General features: G+C 48.2%; 1 protein-coding gene across 1 annotated transcript in view; it reads right to left on the reverse strand.

The window, feature by feature from the left end:
* LOC135817676 (uncharacterized) overlaps window positions 1-15,808 on the reverse strand; it is a 90,612-nt gene that overhangs the window by 27,095 nt on the left and 47,709 nt on the right. The window lies entirely within an intron of this gene.

Genomic DNA, 15,808 nt, shown 5'->3' on the forward strand with positions numbered 1-15,808 from the left:
ACGACTCCCTTACTACCTGGGCCTTACTACTACCCTTAGATGCAAACCTGAGTTGACTATTCATGCAGTGTATGGTAGTCTGTAGAATAAAATTTCCCATTTCACAAGCAATGGAAAATTGTGTAGTGAAGTGGGAATTGTATAAGGAGTTGGAGGTGAGATATAACTACATGTATGTCTAGCCCTCGCGATTTACGCGATTTCATGCTCGAACACAGCATTTTTTTAAAGTTCAATATTCTAATGAAGCTGTACTTGATGCAGCTCATCCAAGGCCCTTCAGGCCTATTTTCATGGAGAACAAACCCAAACAGGGTGGGTGGGTGGGACATAGTTATATCTCACCTCCAACTCCTTATAAATTCCCACTTCACTACACAATTTTCCATTGCTTGTGAAATGGGAAATTGCATGTCGGAGTTTCCGGTGAGATATCACTATGTCTTGTTTAAAGTCGGTTCCGCACCCTGAGCGGAAACAAGAAACTATCACACTGTCCACACAAGGACTTAGTGAAAGTTCTAGTAAGGTGCGTGGCATGATAAACAAGCATAATCAGCCCACACTATGCCAGGTACAGACCACCGAATGACCATCACTGAGTACAGATGGAATTATCATAAAACTTACGCACGGAACGGCGAGTGGAGTAGATCATACCAAAATGGAATGCAACGTAGCATTGTCAACTATGCAGAATTAACGGACAATGCAAACTCCAGAGTGGGAACACCTGGGAAAACTGGTGCACCAGGTATATACAGGACCTTTGGAAAGGAAAAGGTCTGAGAAAACCCCAAATGTGTAGGAGAAAAGAACACGGCGGACTGAAGCCGTGGACCCTATCGGCCGCAATCATGAGCGGCGGAATAACAGACTGTCAGCCAAGGACAGTCGCACCGAAGGTGGTGCCATCAGAAAAACGATGGTGTCCACACCAGCATCCGACATGGAAGTGAGGAGCCACCTCAGCGGCAACGGTGCTCGGTGAGACCGGCTTGTGAGGACGTCGGAGCGACAGCAGCAGAGGGTTGGCAGACGCGGCGGCAGCGGGCGGGAAACTCTCTCTCTCTGTGCGAGCAGAATACTGCCTTAGAGCATCCACACACAACGGAGGGTGCTGAGGGCAAGCAGGGAAGACAAACTACTTGGCTGGATCACCGACGCGCTGATTCTGGGTAAAAGTGGGGATCCCAAATGAAGCAGCGTTGACAATAATGTCCATAAAACGAACATCGAGCTTCTGCAGCTCAGAGCAACGCCGGGCACCCGTCAGAGCCAGCAGCATAGTCAACCTGAGAGTCAGTTCTTTGAGAGACTCATGTGTGAAGGACATGTTCCGGAACCAATCCAGGACTGCCTGTACATTCCACATGCTGCCATAGCACGGCTGAGAAGGACGGGATTGATATGCACCGGGGAGCATATGAGACACCAGAGGATGCGGGCCAACCACAACGCCATCGATGGGAGGAAGCGTCATTGACATGACTGACCGGTACAACCCTAGCGTATGATACAGTCGAGCCAGACGGAACTGGGAGGTCAGAAAATCGAGGACCTCGGAGAGAACACCCAGGGAATCAATTTGCCGTGTAGCACACCAATCACACCATGTGTTCCATGCCGACTGATACACACGGTCGGTGAGGGAACGCCATGACGCCAAGAGTAGGGTGGCAGTGTCGCCCGAAACTCCGCTGCGGCTGTTGCTAGCCCGGAGAGTTTCCATGCGACCTGGGTGAAGTGAGCTGACTGTACTGACGGGTGAACTTTGTGATCTGGTCCAGCAAACAAGACCGGAGAGGCTGACAGCACGCGCGGAATGTCCACCACTAGTGCCAAGAGAGCTGGAAACCAAGCCTGGCCGGGCCAAAGCGCAGTGACCATGACTATGGATGGGATTTCCTGTAGAACAACCCTGGCCGGGCATTTGCCAATCAGATAGATTGGAGGGAAGGCATAGACTTGCAGGCAGGACCAGTCGAGACGGAAGGCATGCGGGCTGTGTGCATATGGGCGCCAACTGACGTACATGTGCAGTCGAAATTTAGTGCGAGATGCAAACAGGTCGCAGGCACTCGGTCACATGATCTGGTGAACCTGGAAAACTGACCGGTTGAGCATCCAGGCGCCGGTATCCGTGTGATGGCGAGAGTGATAATCGGCAACTGTATTCACTGCACCAGGTAGATATTGGGAATCAAAGTGATATCTCTGAGCCGACTGACACCACTCCCACAGCGTGGCAGCTATCCTGTCTAATGTCGGTGATGAACGGCTGCCAGTGCGGGGCAAACAGGGAACAGCCACACGGTAGTCGAGCTGCAGTGCAGGAGAATACTGCCCTGGTATAGAGAAGGCGCTAGCGACTGGACAGCATACTGGGCTGTGAGCGGTTCCGGGACATTCATGTGAAGCTGCTTCTCGGCAGATGTCCATCAGCCGCCTGTGGTGACATTGGCACAATATGCACCGGGCCCCACCCCGAATGACCTGCATGGGATGCATCGGACTGGATGGTGAGGCCCGGTTCGGAAAGGCGTACAGTTCGCCCACTCCACAGCTGGAGATGCCGAATCCACTAATGAATCTCGGCATGGCACTCATGACTGAGAGTAAGCCGGTAAGTGTAAAAGGGACCCTGCCGTAGGAACGTGGTCTTCAAACACTGCAAGCGACGATAGTTAAGTGATGCAGGAACCACGGCAACCATGGTGGACACCATCATGCCCACAATTGACGCAATACACCGAAGACATACGGTGTGAGCAGCCAGCAGACGCGCACATTGTTGTTGAAGCATGGATGCTTTCGAGTCTGGCAATGAGAACTCCATGGTGACGGAGTTGACCTGAATACCCAGGTATTGTATCTGCCTGGTGGGAATCAGATACGACTGCATCCAGTTGATGTCGAACCCAAGACCAATCAGCAGATGAAGAATGGTAGCAACAGGGAGAAACAGGTCGGACGTTGTCCGTGCCATGATAAATATGTCGGCGAGGTAAATCACCAGGTGTAGGCTGAGCGAACGTACCATCTTCACCACAGGGTGCAGAGCTAGTCTTGGTGAAGACTCTGGCCTCTGGGACCACTGCGCAAGCCAAACGGTAGACAGTTAAAGGGGAAGTGCATCGATTTTTCAAGTAGGGCTCAGATGAAAGACAATTGGATATCGGTTCCGATGGTATATCTCTCGCTTGCGTACGGCAAGGGAAACTTGCCATATCACTGATTTCCTGATCCCGTTTCCATGGCGACTACAGGTGATGACGCACATTCTGCTTAGCTCCGTGAGAGAGAAGGTCGATCACTGCAGAATTGTGTCATTTTCAGTTGTCTTCTTGTATTCACGAAGTGAAAGAAGTACTGTGTTCAATGCTGTTAGTGCCGTGAACTGTTTATTAGTAGTCCTATCCGTTGTGTACTGGGACGTGACACCGACAGGGGAAAGCTGGAGTGCGGAGACGTTAGCTGGCAAGCGAAAATCGTGACAAACCAAGTGCTGAAATCTTGGTTGGGACAAATCAAACGTTCAGCATTTACCTCAACCAAGGACCATGCCGTTTGCTCTTTCCACTTCCTGAAGATGGATGCGCTACCTGCTGGAGACTCTCCTATCTCTCGTAACATCTTCTGAAGCTAGGTGAGACGACGAGTAGCGGAGATTAGCGAACGAAATAATGTCGTATGTTTTGAAATTTTGCTGCTCAGGAGAGATGGCATTATAATTATGAACTTTTGTAGTCCATGTGAACTCAATCAGCCCATGAACTAACCCATGAACAAATGCTTTCCTTGCAGACGTGCATGTGTCTATCCAATCTACACGTAGAGATCATTCCATGCCCTCAGTGAATGGCCTATTTATATATTATTTGTCCATACACTTCATCTGCATGTTGTCTCTATGGAGAAGGATATTGTTCATTTCATATGAAGAAGTTCGGGCAATAGATGCTTTCCTCTGGTACAATTCTGTTGACCTGATGTTCTTTCTAGCTTCATGGGTAGCTTAGGTGAGGTACCATCACCATCATGTTTACATGAGGGTCAAACACTGCACCGTTCTTTGTTGTGACATGACGCAAGTTATTGTAAGTGCTCGCAGACTCCATACATTCCAGCAACACCTAGCATGGTTTTCCGTCAACGTTGTGGGTGAACAAATTCTTGTCCAACATATTTATACAGACATGCCAGCACACACCATGCGCGATACACACACTTGCCCTGCCCTGTCGAGTCACAGCCACGTGGGCCCGGAGGGGCAGTGGAGAGAGAATGGGAGAACGCCGCCTCATGGCGCCCGGGACACAAAAACAAGAGTTTGTCCGGCTACGTAGGGAGCAACACACATAAATACACCACACACACACACACACACACACACACACACACAAAATGAGAGTTCGGGTCATCTGCCACGAGACTGACGTACGGCCGGGGAGAGCTTCGGCAGCGGTGTCTATTCCTGCCCTGGACCGAACGGAAGCAGCGGTCGCGGGACACACAGTATTCACCACAACACGGCTCCACTGTCGTTGGGGGCTGAGCCACACACTTGTGACGGGCAAGAACGCCACAGCGATCACACTGGCATGCTCCACGCTGCTCCTGCACACACACACACACACTCTCTCTCTCTCTCACACACACACACACACACACACACACACGCACGCACACACGTGCGCACATACTGCAAGAAAGAAAGAGAGCATGCGTGTCAGATTCTTGCATAGGAAGTGTTTATCAGCACACACTTATACATGCACATGCAGGCACTCAACGACCAACTATGCACCATGCCGTATGTTCGTCAAACATAAGATTGCAATACCAAAGAACAACATAAACAAGATCACACACTTCGTTCTCCTCCAAGTGTGTCCTCCCCAGCCATTTCCCTAGGCGGAATGTAGCCTACGAAATGGTTTCTCTAGACTAGGAGAAGATGCTTGGTATTCGCCATCTCTCCTGAGAAATGTTCAGCAAAAATTTCAAAACATACGACATTATTTCGTTCGCTAATCTCCGCTACTCGTCGTCTCACCTGGCTTCAGAAGATGTTACGAGAGATAGGAGAGTTTCCAGCAGGCAGCGCATCCATCTTCAGGAAGTGGAAAGAGCAAACGGCATGGTCCTTGGTTGAGGTAAATGCTGAACGTTTGATTTGTCCCAACCAAGATTTCAGCACTTGGTTCGTCACGATTTTCGCTTGCCAGCTAACGTCTCCGCACTCCAGCTTTCCCCTGTCGGTGTCACGTCCCAGGACACAACGGATAGGACTACTAATAAACAGTTCACGGCACTAACAGCATTGAACACAGTACTTCTTTCACTTCGTGAATACAAGAAGACAACTGAAAATGACACAATTCTGCAGTGATCGACCTTCTCTCTCACGGAGCTAAGCAGAATGTGCGTCATCACCTGTAGTCGCCATGGAAACGGGATCAGGAAATCAGTGATATGGCAAGTTTCCCTTGCCGTACGCAAGCGAGAGATATACCATCGGAACCGATATCCAATTGTCTTTCATCTGAGCCCTACTTGAAAAATCGATGCACTTCCCCTTTAAACTGGGAAATCTGTTGAGACCACTGAAAACTGGAGAAACTGACGATCGAGCCGCTGGACTGGAGAAATAAGCATCTCTTAAGTCTATCCCGATCAGCACATCCCCTAGCTGCAGGTGATCCGGCACTGTCTTCAATGACTCCAGCGCGAAGTGGTGATACTACAGATAGTTGTTCAGCGCTCGGAGGTTGATAATTGTGGGGGCCGGGGTTTGCCATTATTAAAATTATTTCTTTTCTTTTTGTTTTGTCTTCTCACATTCGTCACTCTGTGAAATGTCACGAATGATAGCAAATTGCCGTGTACAGTGGTCCCTCTATAATCCGGCACCATTTGTGCCACGAAAATCTGCTGGATTAGGGAGGGTGCTGGATTAGCAAATCTGATTTACTGCTGCAATGTGCATGAAGAGGACATTTTGGCTACTGAAAATTGTGCTGGTTTATCGAGGGTGCTGGATTATAAAGTGCCGGATTAGAGAGGGACGACTGTACCACAAACTGTCCCTGCGGGAATTTGCGGAAAAAATCCTCGAAAACTTGCGCAAGAAAGTGCGGCAGAAACCAACAAAAAATGCGGCGAAAAGTGCGGAACTTGCCAGGAACTCGCGGAATTATTGGCAGAAAATTGCGGATTTGGGCCAAATCACGAAATTTGTTGTATCCTTAGAATCGCTATTTGCGTACTGTGGAAATAACCTACGAGCAGGATCATGGAAAGCACTGTATACTGCGTGAAAAGTGCAGAAAAATGTCAAAAGAAGTGCAGAAAACAACAAAAAACGTGGGAAATCGCGGATTTTTCAGAAAATCGCGGGTTTGGGCCAAAATCGCGAAATTTGTTGCGTCCGTGGAATCGCGATTTCCTGGAGGGACAGCACAAAGAGCCATTGCCGCATTGGCAAAACAAACCAATGCATGGCTCGTAATTATTATCGCCTTACTCAGGACCGCCGGATGCAGCGTTTGAGTGGTCCGGTACATGTAGTATCATGGCCGTTATACTTTGTGTAGGGTATGACGGGTACACCTGCCCTCCACAGCAGGAAACACGTGTTCGTGGCTGAAAAGTTGGTCCGGTAATAACCTGACCAGCTCCGGCGGCCTGTTATTAATCGCACATCACGGCAGTATGCTACAAGCACAATTGACAAACATGTCACCCGGCAACTGCACACGGGTGCGCGTTACAGGATTGGCCTGGCAACTTCAAACAGGCGCAATTGACAAACATGGTGCTCCGCTGGGCAACGTCAGCGGGAATGCACCAAAACAAACACAGCCCCGGCATCAGCAAACGGGAACGCCGTTACAAATATGGTGCCCCGGTAAACTCAACGGGAGCGCACTAATACAAGCTGGCCTGGTAGCTTCAAACAGGCACAACTGACAAACGTGGTGCTCCGCTCGGCAACTTCAGCGTGAGTGCACCAATACAAACACGGCCCCGGCAACAGCGAACGGGAAAGCCGTTATAAACATGGTGCCCGGAAAACTCAACGGGAACGCACCATGCAAGCTGGCCTGGCAACTGTAAAGCGGCACAACTGACAAATGATTATGTGGTGCCCCGCTGGGCAACTTCAACGGGAATGCACCAATACAAACACGGCCCCGGCAACAGCAGACGGGAACACCGTTTCAAACATGGTGCCCCGGCAAACTCAACGGGAACGCACCAATACAAGCTGGCCTGGCAACTTCAAACAGGCACAACTGACAAACGTGGTGTCCGGCTGGGCAACTTCAACGGGAATGCACCAATCATGACATTGTGACAAACACGGCCACGGCAACAGCAAACAGAATCGCCGTTACAAATATGGTGCCCCGGCAAACTCCACGGAAACGCACCAAGCTGGCCTAGCAAATGGGTACACTGTTACAACATTAGACCATCACATCAAGATGCCGCTGCGGCAACAATGTATATGTAGCAGCAATACAGCAGACATGTGACTATTGTGAGGTGGATGTGATTGGGACCGTTTGGCCCGCGTGCTACGCCCGAGGTGGTGGCAAGTAACACAGTCCTGATGTGAGGACTCCGAGTCGGCACTAGCATCTGAGCTCTGAGTCTGACTAGAACTAGACTAGTCTAGAGACTTAGAGTAGTGCTCACCCTCATCTGAGTCGGAGTATGCCGGTCTTTGACTGAAAACAGTCAGACTCACACTCGACTCGGAGGCACTGGCAACAGTGTCCGCCGGACTCGTAGGCACTGTACTTAGGCCAAGCAGGTCGTGAGACCGTTCAGGCCGTTTAGGCCGTTAGTGCTCGTCACATTTAAGGACGCACTATGGTGCCGACAAGGGGTAAAGGTATAGTTTACTGTCCCAAATTATTTTAGTGGGTCAGCATGCTCTACAGTACAGAGTCCCAGGCATGCACATTACACATAGGCCTTGGCCACAACTGACATCGAATACGATGTGGATGGACAACCACTGGTGTATGCAAAATCACCTTACGATGCGAAGGAAGACGGCGCAAAGGACCATGAAAATCGCCTGAGTTTGAAGCTCGGTGATGCCGTGCGTGTCTTGAACACCCCCATGGGCAAGGGAAGGTGGTGGGTAGAAGTCAAAATATTCGTCGTTCTGCCAGGAGGCTTCCTCCGCGCCGCGCAGGTCATCCTCAGTGCCAAGGAATGATGATCATCAGTGGAACGTAGCCAGACTCGCCATCGACTTCTACCCACCACCATCCCTTGCCCATGGAGATGTTCAAGACACGCACGGCATCACCGAGCTTCAAACTCAGGCGATTTTCATGGTCCTTTGCGCCGTCTTCGTTCGCATCGTAAGGTGATTTTGCATACACCAGTGGTTGTCCATCCACATCGTACATCGTATATCGTATATCGTATTCGATGTCAGTTGTGGCCAAGGCCTATGGCTATGTGTAATGTGCATGCCTGGGACTCTGTAGAGCATGCTGACCCACTAAAATAATTTGGGACCCTAAACTATACCTTTACCCGACAAGGTGCCGGGCTGGAGCCACCAGCCACTCGTGTCCTGGCTTCGCCAGAAACATCACACGACTCAAAGTCACGGCGTGACTCAAGTGGACGCAAAACACTCAAACTTTCAAAGCACCCGGCCCATCTTGGGGTGTCATCACACGCCCGCATCCACCATGTCCACGGCTCAGGGGGTTTCGACCGCATCGGCCGGCACGTGGGCAAGGCGGCGAGCCGCCTGATCATCGTCACGCAAAGACTCTAAAAGCTTCTCCATCGCCAAGAGTCTAAGACAGTGAGAGGAAAATATCCAAGGCACTTCTTGTTCGAGCATGAAAAAGGCCTGAAGGGCCTTGGATGAGCTGCATCAAGTACAGCTTCATTAGAATATTGAACTTAAAAAAAATGCTGTGTTCGAGCATGAAATCGCGTAAATCGCGAGGGCTAGACATAGTTATATCTCACCGGAAACTCCGACATGCAATGACCCTGTCCCACTATGTCACTCTTTGCCTAAGTACTCAGTTTATAAGCGGCTTAGGCTTACCGTATTATCTCTAATATAAGCACAGTCTCCAATAATAGCACGTCTCCACTAATAGAACACCTTGGGGAGGCATTCAAAAAATAAAGTGCTCAGTCTCCAATATAAGCACACTGTGTAAATTCATTATCTGTACCGGCGAAAAAAACCCTGAGATGTGTGTGTCATACATGAATTTGGCATGGCAACATGCCTCTGAAATGAGGTTGAAATAATAATGGAACAGTCTCCAATAAAGGAACGTCTCCATTAATAGCACGGGGCGGAGGTACATTGAAAAAATAAAGGACCGTGCTTATATTAGAGATAATACGGTAGTTAGGCTTTGGATAGTTTGGAACAGTTTGTCATCACGCATCACCCGTATGTCTATGCGCATGCCGGTATGCCACTGAGTGCCCGGGACTCCTCTGGGGAATCCCACTCAGCATTACATCAAGTATTATTACTGTAAACAGTTTTTTTCTTTCCACTGTGAATGCGTGGGGCGAGCGCGGGTGGTGGTGGTGGTACATGTAATGGTGGGGGCTGGCCTGCCACTTGCTAACCTAGCCTAGGCTATGCCCCCACCGGCCCATGCGATTGTCTGACGGTAATCCCACCACCTGTGCACTATCGCCTATTACTATTATACTATGTACACTGTAGATGTACATGTACATGTACGTGTAGACTGTAGTGGTCAGACCAAGCATTATTGTTTAGTTTAGCTATTTGATAACCGCAATCAATACAACTAGCTGAACCGACATTTGTGTACTTTATTCATGCAATGTAAAAACGGTGGAGACGATGTGCAAAAAAAACGATGAAAATATGAAGAAATGGTGTAGAGAAAAAATATATGGATTCAAACAAGTTTTCGTACAACACTCATCAGGAATCGTCGTTGTACTAAAGGACACTGAAACAAAAATTGAACTATTATAGAAAATCTAAGTTAGAGAAATAACACTAAGAGCAACAGCAGTGAAATTTACAAGTGTGAATTTTAACAATCAAAGCGAGAAATGAACAAAGGAGAAAGGAAGGAAGGACAACGTGATACTGATAACACATAACAGCAGTACATTACACCTAGAACATTAACGGCCAAGCTTGGCCGCACTAAACACGACACATTACTTGAACAATTTCAACCCAATTACACTATCTTTCTGTACACACAAATTAGGCTTATACAGACGCTGATAGATAGCTTCGAACACTTTTAACTGTAGTCCATAACCATGATGACCACGGCACAATACAGTGAACGAAGAGTCGGAATACGAATTGCAACAATCAGGACTAGCTAGCAAATGATTGTACACTGAAGACTTGCTACCACGAAACCTACGCACAACACTAACACTCTCACCGGCACTCTCACCATCACTCCCATCACTGCTCTCCAACTCACTGCTCCCTCCGCCGTCCGTTCCATCCTCCGCTTCCTCTGTACTCTCTCTGTCTCGTCCATCCCGCCTGACCGGGTCCATTGAACTCAACTCGGCCGTCACCCTGCTGTCACGTCCCTCCTTTCGCCCTTCAAGTGTCCGCTGAGTGCGTAGCTTCTGCTGTAGTTGGCTGTTGATCGTCTTGGTCTTTCAATTATGGGCTTAGATGGTGGATTAATTGTGGTTGCTGTAGATTGCGTTGTTGGTGTTGGTGTGGGAGCTACTGATATGCAAGGTGGGTCTTTTTGAGTCGGCATTTGTAGTGTTAATGCAGCTGGCAGTATTCCTCGCGGTCTGCCACTGGCAAGCTCCACCGCCGCAAGAACCGATGGCGGAGGATCAGGAGGAGGCAGTGGGACCGGGACCGCAAGTGGCACCGCCTCAGCCAAAGCCGCCGGGGGCACTGACGAATGAACCAGCGACGACCGGAGCAAAGGCGGCGACACAAGCCGACCCGATGAGCCACCACGCCCATTCTCCTCCACCACCGCCACCAGCGACGGCGGAGCAAGCACAGTCTGTGAGCCAGGATCGGCGGGTTGTGTAGGCAACGGCTGTGTGGTTAAATGGTTGTATTCTAGGTCGCCCTCGCTTCGGTCTTTGTTGTTGTGCGCAAGGTGGAAGTATGTGACGTGGTGTGTGTTGTTTGATGCGTGCGTTCAGGTGCTGAACAGTCCTACCAACATACCGACATACCGACTAGCGCATTGTCGGCATTCAAAGTTGTAAATAAGATGACTTAGGTGATGGCCTGGTAGTAGGGTCCAGCGGATAATGCTCCGAAAATGTTCGTATAATGCTAACCATAATGCTCCAAAACTGCCTTATAATGCTGATTATAATGCTTCAGCAAGGGATATAATGCTCTTGGTTTGGGACAAAAATGGAAGAAAGTCTGCACATTGTCAAACTTCCAAGAAATTATGCATATCGTCGATCTGCATCTGAAGTTGCCACCTTATCTCTCACGAGCTCCACCACTTCTTAGCACTATAAGACATGATCGCCACTCTACATCCTTTGCTTGTGCTCTCATCTTCTCCTTGAGATGGTGTGTAGACGTATGGCTTGCCACAATACTCTTCCTTTCTGATAGCATTTGACTGTAGGCCTGGCATTGCAACCGTCCACAACTAACTGTACGTGCTTCATCAGGAAAGTAAGACAGGCGCTGCTGAGCAATCGACTTGGTACTGAGTCCATGAGAAATTCTAGTTCTTTTCGAGCCTCCTGAGCTGGACTCAGCAAAGGCAGTTCTTTTGGAACGAGCTCTTTCTGTTTATAGCCGCTCCTTCATCCTGGTCCAAATTTAGCAATGCATCAGTGTCTACTTCAGTATCGCTAGAGATGCTATCGCCAGAGCCTCAGGCACAACTAAAAAACTCTTCTTCGTCTGTTTGATATGCACTTCGGGTATGTCTCCTTCATAGCTCTCCATTATTACAAAAGTAAAAGAAACCTCGTAAATAATTTCTCCGGATTTGTGCCACTTGAACTGCCTCGGCCTCGGTTGGGCATGCTTCACAAATGGCTCGTATACATTTACCTGACCTCATCGTTACAATCATAACGTTTTTATGTAGCAATAGTAATGTAGCGTTAGTGCTAAAGGTGTTACGTGTCTACACAATCACAAAGTCATGCGCCGGTACAATGCATAGTGGTCAAATGCCCGGAATGGGAGGAGCGTAGTACGCAAGAGGTACACAAAAAGAGTAAAATAGGGCTGTTTCGTTGTTATTCCGAGTTTCATGGCAAAAACCAATCATCAGACCAAATCTCATGATCATGATTGTAGCCGATTGTTGCCAAAAACCTGAGATTTCCCGATATTATCCACAATGAAACTCGTTATGCCACTCAAACCTCACATAATGCTCGTTTTGTTCCTTTCTAATGCTCTATGATGCTCTGATGCTCGGATAGTCGTATACTGCCGAATATAATGCCTGCATTATCCGCTGGACCCTAGCTGGTAGGACATCCTTCCGCACCGTAAACCATGGTAAACGCACGCATCGTCGTAAAGACTGGCACGAAGTGTACTGCGTAGTATGTTCGACGAACAACAGACTTGACTGCACTACAAACTTTAGTCGACTTTAGTCGACTCCTGCATTTAAATGTCGGTTCAGCTAGTTTTATTGATTGCGGTTATCAAATTATTGTCTCCTCGCCGTGTGTTTCAGTTTAGCTTTTCTTAATCTTATTGCAAATATTTAAAAGCTGAGTAAACGATGTATAAAAACCAGCATTTGCTTCTGAGAAGGATTCACAAAAACAAACAAGCACACACCATGGCTCAATGTAACTGCACACTGGAAAGCTGCTTCTATTGTCAAGTGCGAGTGGCAATATCAGAAAGACGGTAGACTGTTTAATATTGATGGTCACCCTGCAGTGGATATTAAGCGGCAGAGGAAGATGAGTACCGCGGGGTGCCATTCCACCGTGACTTATCCTCTGCCAACTGCCGCAGCTGATTAATGTTCCTTTATTCCCGTAGCTATGCAGAAGACGTTACTTCAGTAACGTCTGGCGCTAGCCAGGGTCCACACAGCTTTAATTTGGTATTTGTGTGTTTGTTTGTTTGTGTGTTTGTGTCACGCCTGGCGCTATCCCGTATCTGTCCCGTACCGTACCATCAAACACAGCTAGCCACATACAGCTGGCCGCAATATTCAAATAGGGCTTTCAAACGCAAGATCATAACATGAAGCAACTTGGAAGAATGAGTATTATTATTATTATTATTAGACACAATCTCATAGCATGTGACAAGCATAGCTAATGCAGGGACAGAATCCCCTGAGACAAGGGCGTTGAGCCAGCCACGGCAATAGTAAGCTAGGAAAACAAAGCAAATATGAATTAAAGCAGAAAATGAATGGAAAATTACAAAGAAAAACGATTAACGGAAGTGAGCACTATCAAAATTCGTGCATCACCCAGGTATTCGAGAATGTTCTTCGATGATAATTATTGCGTCTAGTTCAGTTGTGATAGTAGATCTTTAAACTGACCAATAGAAGAACAAGTTTTCAGACCGTATGGTAATGATAACCAATGAGAGTAGCCGGAAAACAAAGGGGACTTTAGATACTGGGCTGACTTAACAAGAGGCAGGGTGAGCGCGTTACGGGTTGAGCTTGTCGAAAACCAATTGTACTTCATCATGTGTGAAGGGGTTTTATGAAGAAATATCTTATGAACCAGTGTACAGAGATGGTGCTTATGACGAACGGAGAGAGGAGAAGTGTGTGCAAGTCGATAAAGGGCATCCGAAGGAAAACATCGATCCTTGTTGTAAAGAATTTTAAGTATAAATCTATGGTGGACTTCTAATTGGCTCAGAGTTGTGTCAGAAAGGCCACACCAAGCGGTATCGCAATAGTCGAATATAGGGAGAATATAGCACTGATAAAATAATAGTTTACACTGGATGGGCAAATGAGTGCAATGTGGTTGTAGTACCCCTAAGGCTGAACTGGTTCGCTTGCATACACAGTTGACATGTGCAGCCCAAGAGAGTTTGCAGTCAAACATCACACCTAGATGTTTGTGCTGAGTAACAACACGGATAGGCATAGTCGAGTCAGGGAAGAATAATGGTTGATCAGGAGGGGATGAAGAAATATACATGGCTTCTGTCTTGTCTAAATTGGGCTGGAGTTTCCACGTTTGCATCCACATGACAGTGCTGTTGATGCGATGCTGCATGGTAAGGAGTAATTGTGCAGGGGAGGAATCAGAACAGATAAGGCCAGTGTCATCCGCATACAAACTAACATCGGGGACAACTGAAGGTAGGTCATTAACGTAAAGCAAGAATAACAAAGGACCCAGAATGGAACCTTGGGGCACTCCAGACGTTACAGGGAGGGGATCAGACAAGAAATAGAACAAGCGAACAGCCTGAGAACGAGCAGACAGATACGAGGATATCCAACGCAAGGCAGCATCCTCCACCCGGAAGGTGACCTTCAACTTGGCAAGTAAGCCACGATGCCAAACGGTGTCGAATGCCTTAGCCAAGTCGAAAAACACCATTCCCACGTGCTCCCCACAGTTCCTCTTTGTCGCTATGTCTTGGACAAGTCGAGTCACCTGGTATTGAGTTGAGTCACCACGGCAGAATCCCGACTGAGCTGGTGAGAGAGCCGGAGCGATGTGCAGGTAGAGGGAATCGAATACAATACGCTCATAAAGTTTGGAAACTGTGCGCAGCAGAGAGATGGGGCGGTAGTTTGCCGGGCAAGCACGGGAGCCTTTATTCTTGTAAAGCGGTGTCACGATGGCGGATTTCCAATCCTGTGGGAATGTACCAGTTCGAAATGACATATTAAAAATAATGGCGAGAGGATAGGCTATTGATGGTGCAAGAGACTGCAGCACTTCATTCGGGATCCCATCTGAGCCGGGAGACTTTCCACATTTCAGGCGCTTCAGATATTTCCGAACTTGAAACGTAGTGACAGTGATTGTACGGAACGGAACAGATATGAAAGGCGACTGGGACAAAGGGGGAATGCGCCACGAAGGATCATCAGGTATGAATGCGAAGTGTATGGGGGAATGCATGTAGGGCGATATTGGGGGTTCGAATCCCAGGTTATGCGTTTAAAAAAAATAGGAGAATTGAAAAAATTATAACATCCTTATGCTCTTTTGCCTAGGTCATCAAGGCGGTAGACGGTGTCGTATTATCCTTTTTTTTTTCAGCCAGCTACGAAGCCTCTTGTACGGGCAAAATTAATAAACCCATACAATCATGTCATGAAAATACAAAAGATGACCAAAATGATAAAGTAATAATTATTGTTTGCGTTCCGGCTCTCCGCCTTCTCCACAGAAACACATGCCCATAATATCAAAAACGGGCAACGCCAGCTTCTGCAACAACAACCTCAGCAGAGACAGGATCAGCAGTGAGGTGAGCTGTGAATGTGCTGCGAGCCCCACGGAGGCACATGACGCTGGCACGCAATAATGCAAAGCTCAAGCGGCAGCGGAGGTTGGCCATCACGTTGCTGTAGGGCTCGGCGGTCTTCTCAGCTAGCAGACTAGCAATTCTCTTGTAGAATGCAGTGGCGCATCTGCTCATGCCCCCAGTGGTGGACAGGACGGCTGGGACGAAGGAGGCATGTTCGATATTGCGCACCCGCTGCTCATATGCCCTCTTCTTCTCCCGCTCATGTTTGACATAGCAAGCGGCAATCGAGTTGGAGCGATTCGAGGACGCATGTGGGTTGAACACCCGAACATCAACAAAGGT

This window comes from Sycon ciliatum, chromosome 5 (assembly GCF_964019385.1).
Source record: "Sycon ciliatum chromosome 5, ocSycCili1.1, whole genome shotgun sequence".
NCBI lineage: Eukaryota > Metazoa > Porifera > Calcarea > Leucosolenida > Sycettidae > Sycon > Sycon ciliatum.